Raw genomic sequence first — 21277 nt, forward strand, 5'->3', positions numbered from 1 at the left:
AAAAAGATCATCATTTTTTGGCATCAAAAAGTTTCAAATAAGTTGTTGACCCAAAAATAAAATGCAATCCTTATAGACTTTTTATTAAGTTTGTTTTATATTGTCAATGCATGATGCCTGATACCTGTCTGTGTTCTGAACAGTCCTTCTCCTCCCCTGTTTTTCTTCCCCTTTCTCAGCATCACACTTATGATTTATTTAGTCTGTTGTTTGCGTCAGACTGTTGTCTTGTTTTGCCTCTATTTGAAAGGTGTTTATTTTGTCAATGACTTGAGTGTTTGCCCAGCTGGCGCCGGCGTGCCAAGGTTGTGCCAGCACAGTGCCTGGGGTACGGGCTTTAGGGTTTGGCTGGGAGGATGTGGAGGGCGGAGGAAGAGGGGGCGTTCTGGGTGACGTGGCAGCGTGCCCAATCCTCCACGCCCCCTGTCCGGCAGAGTGTGGGCTTGCAGACCTGTGAGAGCCTATCAATGCCAGTCCAAACGCCGGCAAAGAAGAGAGGCTTAGCTGTAATCCGTATTGACTGCCTTGTGCTTTGTCTGCCAATTTATATCATGGATTTGTCCCACTCAATGATGTGCTTCTGTCAAGTTCTCCCACATTAATCCATAACATTATTAGTTTTCAGTACAGCCCTAATTATTCCAGCTCTGACCTAAATGGTAAAGGGATGAATGAAAAGAATTCAAACAAACATTTATAGCCAAACACGATGTGGTAACAATGGGGTTAATTCTATAGACATAATTGTCAAATCTTTGGCTTTGTCTTTGCAAAACGAGTGTGAAATGAAACATCAGACACACAGGGCTGTAGTACGCAGGGAAGAGAAGGAGGTCCTATTCAACTCAGGACGGCACTGGCAGAGGAACGTGCGGCACCCTGCTGCTAAATCTGTAGATTACAGTGAACTTCCCCCTGGCAGTTCTCTGGGAGTCTACCTGAGCCAGAACCTGAGGGGAGACAAGCAGGGACTAATTTAAAGATGCGACACAGCTCCAGGGGGACTTTATCAGCCCAGTTTGTCAGGACAGGAAAGGGGGCAGTTCAGCTTAGCCTCGGCCCAGCGTGAGCACCCCTGCTCGGTGTGGTAATACCACTCAGAGGCACCCTGTCATGACTTTAGATAGTTCTGCAAGCCCATACAGCAAGTCCAAAAAACAGACATTGTGCCAATGGGGCCCCTTTCACCCATGTAGCTTAAAGGGTTAGTTTACCTAAAATGTAAATGTTGTAATCATTTACTCACCCTTGTGTTGTTATGTAAGCTTGTTATTGCCACTGAATAAAAAATAAAAAAGGTAGGCCTATAATTGCAACTTATCTTGCAATGCTGACTTTTTTTCATAATTGCGTGATATAAACTCGCAATTATGAGTTATAAAGTCAGAATTGAATGATATAAACTCGCAGTTGAGTTTATTATTATTTCTCGCAATTCTAACTTTATAATACGCAATTGCGACTTTACATCTCGTAATTCTGAATTTAGAATAGTCTTCAGTCTTTTTTCCCCCTCAGAATTGGACTTCATAACTTGCCATTGCAAGTTTATATCTCACAATTCTGAGAAAAGAAGTCAGAAGTGCGAATTTATATCTCGCAATTTTGAGGAAAAAGTCAGAATTGCAAGAAAAAAGTCAGAATTGCGCAGTTTTGAGTTTATAACTCACAATTCTGATATTATTTCTCACAATTGTGAGTTTATATCTCACAATTCTGACATTATAACTCGCAATTGCGAAATCAAAATCGAGTTGAATAAATAAATATGTTTTTTTTTTTTTGTACTTGATTTCTTTTTGTTGTTGTTTTAATAAAAGTCACAACCATCAACTTTTGATTTTGGGGTTCAGGAATATTACAAAATGTTTATGTTTACATTTAGGTGAAAATTTTAAATCTGAGTGATAAATAAATAAACAACAACAATAATAAGTATTATTATTATTATGTTTTTTTAGTTGATTTCTTTTTGTTGTTTTATTCACAACTAACAACTTTTGATTTCAAAATATTCAATATATTGTGAAAATGTTTACTTTTAGGTAAAAATCATTCAATCTGTGCAATTCTTTTGCAGATAAGTGTAAACAACCGTTTAAACAATCCTGGTTCTACACCATCAGAAGTGGACAACAATGTAATATATTTATAGACAAACGTGCAGTGGGAATATATAATGCGAATTATATAGAGACAGTCTTCTGAGAAAAGTTTTATACCTGTGATTAAGTCTCACACCTGTACTGAAGTCATGATGCAGCTTTGTACAATAGTCAAGCATGCATGCAAGCTCTCTCTTTCTCACTCACTCACTCACTCACTCCCACATCCACATCAATTTGTTGTGCTGTGTGTTGTTTTTTCCCCCCTCTGCCCGCGTCCCCTCTCCTGGGCCAACGCTCACATCAACGGCGAGTTGATAACGCCACTGGAGGAACCCTGTTTGGAATTTAGATTAATGTGTGACTAGCAGCCAGATGGAACGATAAGAATAAAGGAAAATAAGCTGGGAGAGTACTTGCACGGGAGCAAAACAACGGGGAAAAAACAGAGCCACAAAACAACCCTAGTTTCTCTCTCTTTCAGTGGTTGCACCGTGGACCGAGTGAGACAGGTTTGAGGTCATAAGTGAGCACCTGAATGAGAGACTGGAGGTGTGTATTTGTGTGTGTAGGTGATCACACCCCTCACGGCTTATCAGATAACAGCACACCTTTAATGGGCCAGTGTGTAAGAGAGAGACGGCAAACAACCACTTTTGTCTTATCTGCTATTGTTAGTGAGGAAAGCTAACAGACATCCCAGCGGTTGTAGTTGTACCGCGGCCCAGTTCAGCTCCGCTTCAAAACCAGGCCCCCCTGATCCGTAATAACCTCTTCCGCCCGAACACAGCCCAAATCCCATTTCAGCATCACCGGAGGCGGATAGCCGCTTCTGGCTCTCCCACTGCCATTATCACTGAGCAGCACGCCTCCCAGGTGAGTGGCAGCACAGGGACTAGTGGGAGGAAGACGAGACAGGAAGGAGGAGAGAAAGAGAAACAGAAAAAAGCAAAATGATTGGAAACTGTGCCAACATGTAACAAACATACAAAGAAAGTAGAGCAATCAATTAATGATGAGAGTGAGAGGATAACAAGATATACTGAGACAGATATGCACTTTTAGCAAGTCAGCATGGAATTTTTTTCATCTAAAATAAAGCTGGTGCTGGAGCCGGTGCTTGACCAACGGATCTGCAAACCGTTATTAGAAACGACCAACATTTTCACTGACTTGAGAGATTTCACAGTCTTTATTTTACACTAGAGTTGTCAAAAGTACCGACTTCGGTACCACGTCGGTACTGAAATTTTAAAAATGTGATGCTTTGAGCACTGTTGAGCGGATTCGTAAACACCTCCGATTGGCCAGTGTGTTGATGCGCTCATCAGATATGTCTGTGATTGGCTACAATCACAGACATATCACAGACAAGCGTCACATTTTTTAAATTTCAGTACCGATTGGTACCGAAGTTGGTACTTTTGACAACTCTATTTTATACTGCAAAAATGTCTTCTTAAAGGGTTTGTTCACCCAAAAATGAAAATTATGTCATTAATTACTTACCCTCATGTCGTTCTACATCCGTAAGACCTTCGTTCATCTTCAGAACAAAAATTAAGATATAGTACTGGTGGTACTTCCTCTCTCAAGATCCATAACGGTACTAAAAACATATTTAAATTAGTTCATGTGAGTTCAGTGGTTCTACCTTAATATTATAAAGCGACGAGAATATTTTTTGTGCGCTAAAAAAACAAAATAACTTTTTAACAATATCTAGTGATGGCTGATTTCAAAACACTGCTTCATGAAGCTTCGGAGCTTTACGAATCAAATCAGTGGTTCGGAGCACTAAAGTCACATGATTTCAGCGGTTTGATACACGATCCGAATCACTGATTCGACACAAAAGATTCGTAACGCTCTGAAGCAGTGTTTTTAAATTGGCCATCACTAGATATTGTTAAAAAGTTATTTTGTTTTTTTAGAGAACAAAAAATATTCTCGTCGCTTTATAATATCAAGGTAGAACCACTTTACTCCCATGAACTGATTTAAATATGTTTTTAGTACCTTTATGGATCTTGAGAGAGGAAGTACCGTTGCTGGCAATGCAGGCCTCACTGAGCCATCGGATTTCATCAAAAATATCTTAATTTGTGTTCCGAAGATGAAAGAAGGACTTATGGATGTGGAACGACATGAAGGTGAGTAATGAATGACATTATTTTCATTTTTGGGTGAACTAACCCTTTAATGACTTTGATCAATCTTTCTAAGAAAAAACAACAACAACAACAACAACAACAACAACAACAAAAAGAATCTAAAAATCCTTAATATTAGATAGATTTACCTGAGAAACAACACTACATAAGATATGCTTTTATAAATTGTATATTTAATACAAGTGAATATTCACTTGCTTTTTAACTTATTTTACTTACAACACAATGTTATGAAGTGTTGCTTCTCAAGGAAATGTATTTTGTTTTTGAAGATTTTTTTTTATAGATATTTTAACTGGAAAAAAAAAAAGTAGTTAAAAATATGATTTTTTTTGCAGTGTAATATTGAAAGTAATTTAATTTGGTGTCTATTTGTCCTCAGTGTATTCAATTATGTATTGTATTCATCACTGTATTCAAGCTATCTTTGATGTAACATTGGTAATTTAAATATATAATAAATAAAAGTCACAATAATCAACTGGCAAATAAAATATATTCACTTCAGATGTACAGGGGAGATATAAAGTGGCTCTAGCAGTGAAACGAAAAATACTAATGTGTTTGTCAACTGAATGTGTGTCACATCATATCTATGAGGTCTATGAAAACAATCACTGCATATTAAGGGAGCAATCTAGTTTAATACAAACGAGTCTTGTATTTTGATATGGTGTTGTATTTGAAGACATAGCAAATTTTCCAACCTTGGCCTCTTATGTTACTGGTTCATCTCAAGTCTCAAAAAATAGTAATAATTTTTAAGAAATGAAGAGAAAATAACTGTAAGAAGTATGTACATAAACAGAACAGCCTAATCCTACCCATAAAGTCCAACCTCCTCCCCATCCATTAAACTGAACAATGATTCACATACACTTTTTGTATGCTTTCGTACAATATCATATGATTTCGCCATCTTATACGAATTGTTTTAAAGGTCCAGACCGACTTTTACTTGAATGGGCATTGGCTGCAGCACCGTTTTGGTGGAATAGGGGTATTTCTGAGTTATGGGCCGCTACAGACCAGGTTCTCCTCCCTCCACCTGTGTCCCAGCCCTCCCCTTTCTCTCTCCCCCAGGGCAAGAGGGTGCTGTTAGGGGCATGTGCTTGATGGGGGCGGAGGGAATGGGGGGGTTGTTGTCAGAGAGGCTGATCAGTGGGAGTCAAGGTGCAGCGGAGCAGATAGCTGAGGTCTATGCATACTAAACGGCCTGGCAAGGGGGGCCTGCTGCTCTCGGCTCGCCCTTATCACACCTCTCGGCTCACTTTATCAGATTAGAGCCCCCGGCAGTCGAGACGAGAAGAGAGAGAGAGAGAGAGAGAGAAAGTGGGTTTGGAGGGTGATGGGGGGGCTGGAGGAAAGTCAAAGACAAGAAACAAGGAGAAGAAGAGACAGGGACCGAGAAAGAATGAGAAAGAGAGACACACTCTGTTCCATGTCAAGCGTGAGTACAGTTGAGATGTGTTACATGACCGGTAACACACTTCACTGCTCTCATTGTCTAGCAATCAGACGTTCACCTCATGCTGTTACTGAATTACTGTTACCAGTCAAAATGAAGGAGGAGTCATCCGTGCCACCGCATTTCCATTTTTCTTTTCTTCTCAAAATAGGGTTTGGAATTTGTCGGCTAATCATTTACATTACTCTGTCCTCGGATACCTAAACATATGGGTATATGTTTGCTAATCAAAGCTTCAAAATAATCTACACAGATTAGTCTTATAACCTAATTAGGCAGCATATCAGTTCTACGCTTGTGCCAAGTTCCTTCCACGTTTAGCTCACTTATTGAAAGATGTTACATCCCATTTTTGCGTATAATCTAATACTAAACCCTCGCTTTAGAGCTGCCGACTGGTACCGCCGTATGTTGTGTACGGACGCCTACAGATTCATCATGGATCATTTGATGTACTTAAAGAGATTTACATCCTTGGCTCTTCACCGACCCATTTTCATTCGTGTTTGTTTTGGTGTCAAACGGAGACTCTTGTATAATCGTTTTGCTTATGGAGTTGCAAAGGGAACAACTGTGGATTGTTTCTCATTTATACTTGTCTCGTTTCGAGAAATGTGTGAACGCTGCCATGGATCTTGTCAGAGTATGTGTGTCTTTGTGATCTTGGCTATGTTTGCTAACAGAAGTGTATACTCGCCAGTGTCCTAGATCAGTCATGCCCTGAGGCGTGTGCCCTCTGCCACTCCATCTGCCCTTTGAGAGCAGCGCAGTGCTTCGTGTCACCCGGACACCCAGAGGCCACAGCGAGGCTGCACTGACTCTGAATTATATAACGTGAGGTAAAAGTACAGGTAAGCCTCATGTTGTTTCATCCATATAATGTTATTTTTGCTTATAGAAACACAAAAGTAGTCAATGTCACTGCCATTGTTACTAACAGTAAAAATATAAAAATAAAAATAATTTACATTAATAATATGTAAATATACATGAAATCTAATAATTACAATATATGTGAAGACTTAATAAAAATATTTAATTGAATGTATTTAATATATATATATATATAGGGTTTTTTAAAACTTTTTTGCTCACCAGCCACTGTGGCAAGTGGTTTTCCAAAGTCACTAGCCACTCAGCATTTTTACTGGCCTCAATTTTGACATCGATACCATGGGGAAAAACTGCCATATAGATATTTTTAATATTATCTCATAATTTGGCAGCAGGTCACGTTAATCATATTATCGTCATATTAGGCTGCTGTCACTTTAAGACCTGACGCACTGATCCATTATACTGTTACACATGCGTTTTCGTTCTCAACTGTTTACGTTCACTTAAAATATAACTGACTGTGTTTACGTAAATACTCACCAAGACCGGCATTTTGACATTATTTTGTGTGTATTTGACTGTTTAGGCACAATAAGCAGCTAAAAAGAACTCAATATAGTACTGAGTTGCGGCTTTATGGTTGCGCACAAAAAAATCTGCGGGAATTAATAATATTATGCGCATTACATGCAATCCCATGCCGAAATTCAAGCCCTGTAACACCAACAATAATTAGCCCACATCCAGACTTAAAAATAGATACATTTTTAAGTTTTGAATATGGGCTACACATGAGCATTAAGTAGCAAGAATATCAGATTTTGGTCTTCACAACACTGCTAAAAAATGCTTAAAACAGCCTAAATTTATTTAAGAAGATCTTCCAAGCTGGCCAAACTGGTCTCCCAGCTGCACAAAACACCTCTTAAACCAGACCATTGACTAGTTTGGCAGACCAGCAAACCACTTTAGGCTGGTCTAAGCAGTTTATTTTTCAGCAGGGGAGTTTCATGATTTACTTTTATGATACTGTTGTCGGTTTTTATGTTCTTTTGTGAGATTGGCAGTCATTGTATGACTTATAAGTATAGTTATTTAAAAAAAATCTATACCGGTACTAACAAAAATACAAAATAAATAAGCAAATAAATAAACAAATAACAGCACACAGAGATTAGGGTGAGTAAATAATTAAATTCTCATATTTAGGTGAACTATTTCTTTAACGAATGTCAACAGATTTGACCTTTTGGGCGGACTGTACTTTGTTTACCTCAACCTTGACATTTCTAATCATGAATGAGAGAGTGAAACAATCTGAATGAATCTCAGTCAAGGCATCTACTGGATGCAGATGTTCTACAGGGGAAGCCATCTCTCATGTCCTGTATTCTGGATGATCACACTTACTCTGTTACACCTGCTGGAGCTGAATCCACCACAGTACAACACAGAGCGGCGCTGTGGGCAGCCAAGGCCACGGAGCAGGAGAGAGAAAGAGAGAGAATGCATGTTGCAAGCTCCAGGCTGCTGAAGGAGAGCAGACCCGAGGGAGCAGCCCCGCGCCTGCAGCCCCATGATGATGATTGATGCAGGCAGGACACACACGCCCCAGCCGCTCAGCAAAATTAAAAGCCTATTTTGTAAAGTTGTAAAGGAGCAGAATGGCACAGGGCTAAGGCAGCCCCCCACCCCTCCTCCCTCCTCTCACCGCCGGGGTCCCGTTTAGTGTCTTTAGTATCATCTACTCCTCAGGGAGCAGGCAGAGGGACTGTTACACGCCTTTCACTCAAGCACATGAATGCGCACAAACAGACACACGCACTCAACCTCCTGTATACGCCCTCAAGACTGGAGCGTGTCTGCTTGATGAATGTTTCCATGTGTGTGCATGCGTCTCCGGCGCCTCAAAGATCATAGAGATACAGCATCACATGAAAATACATAAAATGATAGCATTTTATCTGCATAATTCAGGCTGGCTGATTTTGTCCTGTTTTATTAATTTCCCTAAAATAAGTTATTTATATATTTTATATACACTACCATTCAAAAGTTTGGAAACATTACTATTTTTAATGTTTTCGAAAGAAGTCTCTTCTACTCATCAAGACTGCATTTATTTGATCAAAAATACAGAAAAAAAAAACAGTAATGTTGTAAAATATTATTACAATTTAAAATAATGGTTTTCTATTATAATATACTTTAAAATATAATTTATGTCTGTGATGCAAAGCTGAATTTTCAGCATCATTAAATCCAGTCTTCAGTGTCACATGATCCTTCAGAAATCATTCTAATATGCTGATTTATTACAAATGTTGTGCTGCTTAATATTATTTTATAACGTGATACTTTTTTTTTGAGGATTCTTTGATGAATAAAAAGGTAAAAAAGAGCAGCATTTATTTAAATTAAATCTTATGTAACAATATACACTACTGTTCAAAAGTTTGGGGTCCGTATTTTTTTCTTTCTTTCTTTTTTTAAAAGAAATTAATACTTTTTTTTCAGCAAGGATGTGTTAAATTGACAAAAAGTGATAGTAAAGGTTTATATTGTTAGAAAATATTTCTATTTTGAATAAATGCTGTTCTTTTTGACTATTTATTCATCAATGAATCCTGAAAAAAGTATCACAGTTTCCAAAAAATATTAAGCAACACAACTGTTTCCAACTTTGATAATAACTGTGTATCAAATCATCATATTAGAATGATTTCTGAAGGATCATGTGACACAAAAGACTGGAGTAATGGCTGATGAAAATTCAGCTTTGCATTACAGAAAAAATATATATTTTAAAGTATATTAAAATAGAAAACCATTATTTTAAATTGTAATAATATTTCACAATATTACTGTTTTTTCTGTATTTTTGATCAAATAAATGCAGGCTTGATGAGCACAAGATACTTCTTTCAAAAACATTAAAAATAGTAATGTTTCCAAACTTTTAAATGGTAGTGTATGTATAATCAAATTATAAGCATAAATTTATACATGATACATATGTTGCATTTATATATATATATATATATATATATATATATATATATATATATATATGACGACTTGCTATGATTAGTATTTAGGTGTATTAGTATTAGTATTTTAAAAGAATGTATTTTATTTTATTTATATATTATGTAACATGTATTATCTCTCTATATATATACAGAGAGAGAGGGAGAGAGAGATTTAAATTACTAATTATGACTAAATACTAATAGCAAGTAGTCTATAGTAAGACCCAATATAATAACTTCTGGCTCAATATATGGTGTGTGATTGGAGCAGGACTTCCTGTTATCCGAACAATGGAAGACTGGGCTGGTTTTAGCATCACTGACAGTCTGGTTTATCAGTGTCCTATAGAGGTAAGTGTCTATCTATAGTGCACTGGCAGATGAGCCCTGCTTTTAGTTTACTTGTTAATAGGCAATGAGAAAGAGCTCTCAAAGACACTTACTTGTTTGTATATCATTTGCAAATCATTTATCCACAATGTGAATTTAATTGACCAGACAACCCCAGAGGCTCCTCAAATGTCCGCCGCCCCTGCATGTTCCCATCTATCCCCACTTCCTCACCCAGACCTGGCAGTCTGTGTCCCGCCCCCGCCCCCGCCCCCACCCCCTTAGCTGGCGAAGCCAGGGCGGGCTGTGGGAGTGACAGGCAGCCAGAGAGGGCCCAGTCGGGCCAGAGAGGCACACACAGGAGAGGTCAGGCCCATGTCAAGTGGGGTGTGGAGGCCAGCTGAGGAGCCCTGCCTGCACATTGTGCTAATTTGTGCAGCCAGTGTAGACAGGGAGGACAGGCCAGGAGGAGAAGGAGGGGTGGGAGGGCAGTGTGGACCGGCATATGGGGCCCGGCTGAGGAGGAGACTGTAGAGGGCCATTCGGATTCACTCTAGCACACTTTCACCACTTCGTACGTAGATACCCAGACACGCACATACACGAGCACACACCCACAATCACATCACCCCCTGCTTGAGTGGGGCCGTGACAGCCACCCATCCCCTCCATCTGCAAGGCAGACCATGCCAGTGCTTCTCAACAGGAAAGCATCATACTAACCTTTTCCAACCTTTCCACACATCCCTCGATGAACTTGGCAGTAAGCTGTGACTAACTACCAACAGTCTGTGGTAAGAGCTTTTTGCCTTGAGGGAATGTGTAAACATGAGAACGAGACTTGCCAGTGTAAACATCCTACTGACTGATGTACAGATCTACTGTGCTCAGTACTCTAAACCATGTACATATACACTCTACACAGAATTTATGCTGCCAGACAGATGAGATGTGTTTTTTAAACCAGTATGATGCACAAATTAACTCACATTTATTAAACTTTACAATATGGTTAAATTCGTTAACATTAGTTAAAGGGTTAGTTCACCCAAAAATGAAAATTCTGTCATTAATTACTCGCCCTGATGTAGTTCCACACCCGTAAGACCTTCATTCATCTTTGGAACACAAATTAAGGTATTTTTGATGAAATCCGATGGCTCAGTGAAGCCTCCATTGACAGCAAGATAATTAACACTTAAATGCCCAGAAAGGTACTAATGACATATTTAAAACAGTTCATGTGACTACAGTGGTTCAACATTAATGTTATGAAGTGACGAGAATACTTTTTGTGTGCCAAAAAAACAAAATAATGACTTTATTTAACAATATCTATTGATGGGCGATTTCAAAACAGTGGTTCGGAGCGTGTATCAAACTAAAGTCATGTGAACCATTGAAATTTAGAAATGTTTCAAAACACTTATGACAAAACAAAGCCTCGTTTACTGAAATAACGTGACTTTGGCAGTTTGATACACGCTCATTGATTCGAAACAAAAGATTCGCAAAGTTTTGAAGCTTCATGAAGCAGTGTTTTTACTGAGATTATTGTTTTTTTTTGGCGCACAAAAAGTATTCTCGTTGCTTCATAACATTAATGATGAACCACTGTAGTCACATGAACTGAAATATGTCTTTAGTACCTTTCTGGGCATTTGAAAGTGTTAATTATCTTGCTGTCAATGCAGGCCTCACTGAGCCATCGGATTTTACCAAAAATATCTTAATTTGTGTTCCGAAGATGAACGAATTTCTTACGGGTGTGGAACGACATGAGGGTGAATAATTTAATTCATGACAATTAATGACAGAATTTTCAGTTTTGGGTGAACTAATGCTTTAACACATTAGGTATAATGAATGAACCATATATGGTATGGGGAACACATATTCACTATTAATTATGACTTTTGCATCAATAAACTCTTAATTTACTGCTTATTAATAGTTAGTAAGGTAGTTGTTGTAGTGTTTAAGTTTAGGTATGGGGTAGGATTTAGGGATGTAAAATATGGTCATGCAGAATTAAGCATTAATATGTGCTTTATAAGCACTAATAAACAGCCAAAATGCAAGCTAATAAGCAACTTGTTAAAAGTTCCCCATACTAAAGTGTTACCCAATATATATATATATATATTCTCAGCATATTAGAATGATTTCTGAAGGATCATGTGACACTGAAGACTGGAATAATGGCTGTTGAAAATTCAGCTTCATCACAGAAATAAATTACATTTTAAAATAAATTAGTTATTAGTTAAAATTAGTTATTTAAAGTTGTAATAATATTTTACAATATTCCTTTTTTTTTTTTTTTTTTTACTGTTTTTGATAAAATAAATGCAGCCTTGGTGAGAATACGAGACTTATTTCAAAAACATTAAAAAATCTTACAGAACCCGAAACTTTTGAACAATAGTGTAGGTTAATACTACTTTATTAATACAATATTTTTTCATTGTTAATCCATGTTTGTTTGCAATATGTTAACTTCAAATATCAAAACATTAATATATGCATAAAATAATGAAAAACCCAGATTAACAAATGCACTAAAACTATGATTAGCTCATGATACATGCATTAACAAATACAAATTGAACCTGAATAATATTACAATAAAAGTATGTTATTTTCTTGTCATCTATTTGATTCATATAAACTGAACAAATCAACCAATTCCCACCAGCTAAACCCCACTGCCAAGTTTAAAAATTCAAATACACTACTGAAAGTCACATTAGTATGAAAAAAGTGTCCGTATCCATATGGGAGAGTGTGTCGACAGCCTGTAACACCATTTGTTTGGGTTGTGGCTGTGCTCTTCCAGTCTTACGCTCCGAGCACCATGATCAGCTACACCTGCTGAGCCAGGACAGGCTCTCTCTGCGGGAGGCACTGCTCAGCGCTACCTCATGGAAAAATGGCTAATGTCCTCAGCATCCCAGTGCAAGTGAGAGATGGTGTCCTCCATTGCTGATCAGTCTAGTTCACATCAAAATCAGGTATCTACAGTGCACCCTTCTGGCCTAAGCATTCAGCCTCGTTTACAGTGGGGTCGTGACCCTGGCTGAGTGATGGGAGAGTCAAATTGGAGCCAACCTAAACGGCACCCCCTCCTTCAAGCCCCGTCCTTTTCCTCCCACACAGGCGGGGCAGGGGGCGACACCACTGTCACAATCAATTGCAACTGAAGGGACAAATAAAGCAGCCCTCCCCAACTGGTCTGTAATAGCAGTCACTGCAATATCACAGACCCAATGAGCTGCCATGCGAAAAAATATTAGGCAGGGAGCCAGCAGAGGGGAACAAAAATATACAAATTCTACAAAAGAAATTCTGGATGTCTGGCAGGCTGTATGCCTTGTGAGAAATATATAAAGAGCATTTGGGGAAGGTGGAGGTACTAGCACCTACTCTGAGCCATCGAGGAGAGTGTCTGTCTCTCTTTTTTTTTTTTGTTCTTGGCTGCACCCTCTGGGTCCCAACTGGGCCTTGTGTCACAAACAGATGGGCGCCACACAAAGGACCCCCTCACCTCACCAAGCTGGTCCCCGGCATGCCTGATTAAACCCTAATACCAAAGTTAGAATTGATACAGTGACTCGGTGGTGATTCAATTAGGGCAGTGGGCATGAGTGAAGCTGTACAAAAGAGATGGGGTAGTTACAAAGTCATTTTAGTTTGATTATTATGGCATCCTGCACGTGGAAGCAGAAAATTGCGGACTCATGCGTCGGAGGCTTGATATCCTCTGGGGCCGTATCAGAGCTCGCATTTGAGCTGGATGTCACAGCTGACAAAATCACATACCCTCCATAGATTTGAGCATTGCCAAGTAACTTCTTAATGGTGGAAGAGCTCACAAGGCAAAATAGAAGCAGTATATTAAGGGAAACTCTAGGCAAACATCTTCAAAACTGTTAAAACTGAGATGGATAATGATATTTATTTGTGTGACAAATTAACAAAACGCAAAGCTGACAAAGCTCTTGTAATGTTTTATATGATGCACACCATGAATTCTTTTCAAGCTAATTATTAAACACTAAAAATTGAAGTGAAATATATTGGAATAGCTTAAAGCATAATAAATGCACAAATCAAGCACAATAAAAGAATATTTTCACACACAGAGCCGGACCACCTGCGAGCAAATAAGTGTTGCAAACATCTCTCATCTGATATTAGTCTATGTGATTTAAGATTCCTGTGATGATGATAATCAATACGGCAATTGCAATTGGCAATGATGTATGCACTAACCAGAAGTGCATTAGTCAGGACAACGCCACACTGTGGGTATCGACAGCAGGGAGCCAATACGACACGCGTGAGGACAGATAGACGTATTACTATACACAGAAAAACATGGAGATACAGAGATCTCAGATGCCCAGCACAGAAAGTCAGCACTTTATCTACAAGTTCCCTTCAATGACAAGAGCCGAACTGCACTCCTGCAGTTTTTATACTGAAAAAACAAGAGACGCCTTCTCTGTAGCATTAGATGTTTAGCATCCAGCTAGTTCACTACCAGTTAAAAGTTTGGACATACTCGATTTAATTAGTTTCTCATTAAATTAAAAACCTAAATGCCTATGCTTTAATGAAAAATAGAAATTGTGACTATAATTAATTAAACAATTAATCTTTAAAAAATTAATTTATAAAATTGTATAAAATAAAAAAATATATAAAATAAAATAAAATATAAAAAAAATAAAATAAAATAGACTGGTAATATATATGCACATATTCTTAAGAGGGTCAGGAAACACGTTGTTGGCACAACCCCCCAGTGTCCCGGCTCTTGATCTACATTTAGGGATTGTGTGTGTGTGTGTGTGTGTGTGTGTGTGTGTGTGTGTGTGTGTGTGTGTGTGTGTATCCATGTGGAAGAACTGGGGAAGCCTCTTATCTCGCAATGTTCCCCGTTCATTTCTCACTCACTACCTCTCTATCTTTGTCTGGTCTTGCTGATATGGTAATCGGTGTGTAAGTATATCCTGTCAAATAATTATGGCATATTAATACTATCCTCTGCATAATTTGCCCATATGCATAATCGTATTTAGCTTTTTCCTCAGAATGTGAGAACTAGAAAAGATAGTCTTACCTTGGGCAATTTAATCTGCATTGATTGAATATCAGACTCTTTTTAAATGTGATAAAGTCTTATGCGGCACAGACAAATGTTTTCAGAACGGTTTTGACGGCTTGTCATGGGACTCACTGGTCAGTAAGATACAAATAAAACACTGATCTAATACAGAATACAAAAAACATGTTTTGGTCGTTTTATTCTTGTATTAACAAATGAACTTTTTTAAACTTCAAATATAGTGTTTGAAATAAAAAAATGAACCACTAATCACCAAAGTCTCCATCCATACCAGGGTTCGGAACAAAATCACATAAATAAATAACTTTAAATTTAGTTGTATAAAGTCAATACTTTATGAATTATGCTGCAATGGGATTTAAAAATGTTATAAAGGGCATTATTACCTAGTTCTGGCATGAAACTCTAGATGGCGCAGGCTAATAGGTCTTTAATTTATTTGGTAGCGATCAAGTCATTAGCACAGCTGATTGGTTGCTGTTGCATCAGCGGCCAATGAGCTGTGGCTCAACATTCAAAACATTTTTAGCAGTCTGCAGTGTTCTTTCAGAAACCCTCCACCTTCCCCAGCTCCACCTGTATAGATCTGCTACGGGGTTAATTCATGTATGTTAAAAAATGCAGCAGCAGCAGCATGTCTCACATGCTCATAGCAATGTCTGTGAATGTATTGGCAGTAGCGAGTCTCGGTACTTGCTCTGCAGCAGCATCTATTCCGCCAAGACCAAATACATTAACAATGCCATATCCTATTACTTTATTACCTCTATTACCATACCGATCTCCTGAGAGTTGACATGACAGACCTATATTGGCAACTTATTATAAGAGTGAATGTAAAATCATGAAAATGAACCACAGGATGACCATATTAAAGGATCGCAAACACTTCAAAGATGGAAAAGGATCCATTTTGATGCTTAATTTAAAAGTGAATAGGGATGCAGTGCAAAAAAAGAAACAGTTTTACATACTTGATGAACTAAGGATGCTTAGCAACCCTGCAAAACCAAGCCTGTTTATATTGCAGAAAGGAGTTTATAGATGTGGACATTATGCAGAAAGAGAAAGGGCAGACCTGGAGGTCACGTTAGGACGAGCCACTCAAGGAAATGACAAGTGTGGAAGATAATGGTGCGAGCGGCTCACCAAATAGGCATTCATCTTTGTTGCTTTTGTAAGGCAGGGCAAGCCAAGGTCAGCAGCTGAGTGAAGCATCTTTGTGAGTAGGCGGACTCACAGAACAGAGGACTGGACAGGAGGCCACGTGTCTCTGGCAGGATTAACAATGGTCATTTCACAGAGGAACAGCCCTTTCTCTCCTCCGTTTGTTTCGAACCCCCACAACACCCTCTAGCCACTTAGGGCCTGCCCTCTCCTTGACATTTGACCCCTGGCAGCTCACAGGTGCTGGGCCCCACACATACGTACGACACACACATATTCAGGTCTCTTCCGTGCTGACACGAGAAAGAATGAGGTGCAAAAACCTTCCACCGGTGCCCCAAACACCCTCAAGTCTCTACCCATGACCTACCTCTTTCACCTTCTCGAAGGCTGGGAGAAAAATGAGAGCAGCTCATGTTAGGAAACACTTTCAATTTGTCTCTGGGTAATATGCGAGGTATTGCATTAAAGACAAATAGCATCCCCCTCTGTTTCCTTTATCACTGTCAAGGCAATTAATAGGCCAAGGACCCTTTTACTGGGTTAGCAGACAGAGGGCAAGACGCGAATCTCTCATACAGGAGCCAACATGTCCGACAGTATCCCATCATCACCACTATCAGAATGCATACAGGCATTCAATTTTAAGATAATAATATATCTGTCAGCTAGTGTTTTAACGTACAGATGGTCGGTTATGAGTTCATACTGTACTAAATGAGAGTTATAAGCAGCATCTGTGAACGCTTTTCACATTTTTGAATGAATGAATTCACATTTACGCATGTTACGCAAGTTTATGCATTCTCTGGGAATCGAACCCATGACTTTGGTGATGCCAACACCTTGCTTTACAATTTGAGCTGCTGAAATAGCATTTAAACAGATCACAAAATGTTAAATAGATCATAATGCACTCTCATTAGTAGCTAAAAGCATAATCAAATCTGTGTTCATTTATTAAAAGTTTAATAAATGAACACAGTGGGCATGAAATCAATTCTGTAGATATCTGTGGAGCTTTCTGTAGATTTCTGCGTGTTCAGTTTCCATTATAAACAGTACTTTTTCAAATTGATACTCAATATGTGTCACTTGAAGGTCATCTCACACCTTGTTTTCAGACTCTTATGTTTTATATGAAGCAAACTGTAGGAGAATGTAGCTTTAACTGTCATAATGGACAATGAAAATGTGTTTAAAAAGGGATAGTGTCAGCCATGAATTGATCATCACCTATTTGCGTTAACATAGTTAGTCAAGGACACCCTCTGCATTAATTTCTCTGTATCACTGTCCATAAGGTATTATTATATCATGACAACTAAACAAAAGCAGTGCCACACTTAAAGCTGTTCAGTGCTTTGTAAGTGTTTATGTGGGGGAAAAACACAAACAGTTGTCAGGATCTTCCTCCTTTTTTGCACAAATTTGATTTCGAGGAAGTGGACGTTTGCGTGTAAGTGTGTGTAACAAAACGATAAGAGAGGCAGGATCTGATAGAGGATGATAAAACACTTTTGCTGATGTCGGGTTGGATTTTTGCATTTCACAGGGGAGGAATTGGATGTTATCTGTGTCAGGGGAACATTTTTCCCCCGGAGGCTGCCCTGGGGCCATAGCCTTTCCCTGCTCACCCACAGACACAAAGCTAATCTCGCTGTGCATTACTCAACAACATGCAGCCATGATTTGTAAAAAACAAACGAATAGCATATAAGCAGTTTTAATTGTATACATAACAGACATCTAGGAAAAAACATGTTCATTCAGATTATTGAAGTTAGTTCCTGAAAGAAAATATTTACATTTATTAACATTTATGCATTTATATATATATATATATATATGTATTTGTGAAAAACAAATGAATGTCATATAAGAAGCCTAAATTTTTAAATCCAAGCTTCCATACAACTTCACCGAATTCGTTTAACATTGAGAACATCAACGGTTGCTCAAAGCAGTTAGGATGGGGCAAAGGGCAGGTGAGGTCTGCGCCTGTGTGCGTGCTTGAGGTAGAGTGAGAGAGAGAGAGAGAGAGAGAGAGACTCGGGTCTCCTTGGCTGTGCGCCTTTCAGCTAGTCCAAGCCTGATCTCCGACGGCTGCCCGGCTACTTTACATGTCTCATTTGAATATATTGATTGGGCCATCTGTAAGCCATTTATCTCTTTCAAAGAACCGTTAGAACAAGCCACCCCTCCTTCCTTCCCGCCCACCCGTGTCTCCTCTCACATTTACACACATACACGCACGAATGCTTGCACACACATACGCACACACAAGCACGCACGTACGCCTCCCCCACCTTTATACACACACAAATGAACACATATGTGCATCTAAACAAAGCCACCACTTATACATGCTAATGTACTGATGACAATAATAGAGACGCAATATGCAAAAAATAAATCAATATATAATAACTGACAGTGGCTTTATCTAATCAAAACTGTCATTCATCTGTCTCTCTGTGGAGTTTTTTCTGAGAACAGACTGATTTAGGACCATGGACAGCGCTGTTAATGCCTGATTCACCTCAGCAACATGTAGGCCAAAATCCCTTTAAGGCAAGTCAGTTCACTTGGCAGCCATCTTGGTTCATTCCAGGCATGTTTTCTAGCATATAAGTAGTGTTGTTATTGTTAACTAAGAGTAAAATTATTAAAAATAGCTCTTCGGTAATTAAAAGCTGAAATAAAATACAACATAAATATTAGATGAAAAACTTAAACTTCAAATATATATATATATATATAAATGAAATAAAGTAAGTTTAAATACATTTAAATACTGTTTTAACTGAAAGCAACTTATACTGACATATCTTAAAATATGTCAGTGCCATTATTTTGTCTCAAGATGCACACCAGTCATGTTTTTTTTTTCTAGGGTACATTTATAAAAGCTACTTAACTGTCCTAATTGAACTAAGGCCTAACCCTGGCTATGGAAGCCTGTTTCCGCCACTAAATAAAAAAATAAAAACAGTAATTGTGACTTTTTATCTCAGAATTGTCTTTTTATCTCGCAATTGCGAGATTATATCTCACAATTCTGACTTTTTTTTTCTCACAGTTGTTAGTTATAAAGTCAGAATTGTGAGGAAAAAAAGTCAAAATTCTGAGATGAAAAGTCGCAATTACTGTTTTTATTTATTTATTTTTTTTATTTAGTGGCAGAAACTGGCTTCCATACCTGGTTTAGTCTAAGCCCTGTCTGAAACCAGGCCTAAGATTATTAAAACTAAAACTGAAATAAAAATAAATCTAAATAGATGTCAATGCACATACAATTTCTAAAACTAAAATTTAAATGAAAACTGAAAATATAAAAATTTGAAATATTAATAAATACTATAGATAATAATACTATAATCTTATCTATTTGAATGGAGAAAGACTCAAATCTCTGTTTGTAAAGACTGAAATTTGTCAAAATTACTTTTTAAAACAGTCAAAATCTGACCACAATGGTATCATATTTGTTGCTTTTTTCTTCAAAAACTTTATTTAGTTAATACTATGTATAGTTAATACTACGGAAGCCTATTTCCACCTGAGGGTAAAAAAAAAAAAAAAAAATGTGATCATGAGATGAAGTTAGAAATAAGCAAGTCACATTGCAAGATAAAAGTTGCAATACAGAGAAATAAAGTTAAATGCACCTATTTTTATTTTAAAGAGGTCATATTTGCATTTTAAAGAAATAATGGGCTCACATATTGCACATTCTGCCTTAAACAAACAATATCAAAAAGGCAATTGGCTGTTTAAACTGAAAGGTGGGGCTTTCATTCCTGCAGTTGCTACATTGAGCCCTATACTCTTTCTGATGTAGGCACATAAATATACAGTGCTTAACAAATTTATTAGACCACCACCCAATGTAAGGTTTGTGCCACAGCTGCCCTAAACTAACAGTACTTGTGGTTACCAAAATCATGTTTTATGTTTCTGCAATAGTTAACTCACACCAGTATGTGTAAGCTCTTTAGTCACAGTAGAGTTTCTAATGCTAAAATGTTGGAATTTAACAGATTCAAAGATAGGTCGCACAAAAGGTTCATCAAAAGCAAGTCTTTGGGAACAACTAGAGACTGTGGAAAAGTACATAAAAAGGCCAAAGGAGGCCATACAAATATATATTGGTTATTATGTCTGAATAAAGACTATTTAGTTGTTTCAGTTTGTTATTTGGTAAATAAATGATTTTTAGTATTTTTAAAGATAAATAAAAGTACAATATGTATTTTCTTTTTCTTTTTTTTATAAATAGAAAGAGAAGAAAAGAAGCTAATTAATGCGTTGGTAGGGTGAAGGCAGCTGTGGTAATCTTCTCATATCACAACCGTCATAACATTAGAGTGAAGGCAAGGTTGAACCATCCCATTGTACCGAGACTCAGGGACCCATCTGCAAGCAGCTGATATTATTTAGAGATACGCAAGCTCTGTGAATAAAGCAATTGTACCACTTTGCCTGTCTGAGCTGTGTGAAAACCTCTTGTTACAGTGGACTAGACACCAGACGTTCTGTTCTGGCTTCGTCTCAGCTTCTTTTGGCTTGTCTGTGCTTCTACATCATCAGTGGAATCAGCTGATACAGCACTAACCCGATTGGCCGGATGCCATTTCCATGCCTGGTTTTGCACACACATTGAGAGGATCTGGTCTCATCAGGTGATGTTGGTGATGGCAACAATCATGGTGGTTTCTCACAGTGTCATTTGAATTTTTACGAGTCAAGCAGAGCTGACGGTGACCTTTCTGTGGTGCGTAAGTGCAGGCCCAGCAGATGGTGGAAAATTGGACGGACTGTCTGGGCCATACGGAGCATATGCAGTGAGTTTGTGGAGCCTCGCCGTAGAGCGGCAGAGCCCGGGACGTGGACGGCCGCCCGGTGAGACTGGCACAGCTTGCTGACATTGGCACGGTGCAAAGGTACAGCACGCCACCCTCCGAGCGCCTCTTTCCCTTCTTATCCCTCGTTCAAACACAAACCCACTGGACCCAACGAAACGAAGA

General features: G+C 38.3%; 1 long non-coding RNA gene across 1 annotated transcript in view; it reads right to left on the reverse strand.

The window, feature by feature from the left end:
• Positions 1-2094: 2094 nt before the first annotated feature.
• Positions 2095-21277, reverse strand: part of LOC127496159 (uncharacterized) — a 152524-nt gene continuing 133341 nt past the window's right edge. Inside the window, exon 3 of the long non-coding RNA XR_007925250.1 lies at positions 2095-3000. This is a non-coding gene — a long non-coding RNA (uncharacterized LOC127496159). The remainder of the gene's footprint in view (positions 3001-21277) is intronic.

The sequence above is a fragment of the Ctenopharyngodon idella genome, chromosome 15 (assembly GCF_019924925.1).
Source record: "Ctenopharyngodon idella isolate HZGC_01 chromosome 15, HZGC01, whole genome shotgun sequence".
Lineage (NCBI taxonomy): Eukaryota > Metazoa > Chordata > Actinopteri > Cypriniformes > Xenocyprididae > Ctenopharyngodon > Ctenopharyngodon idella.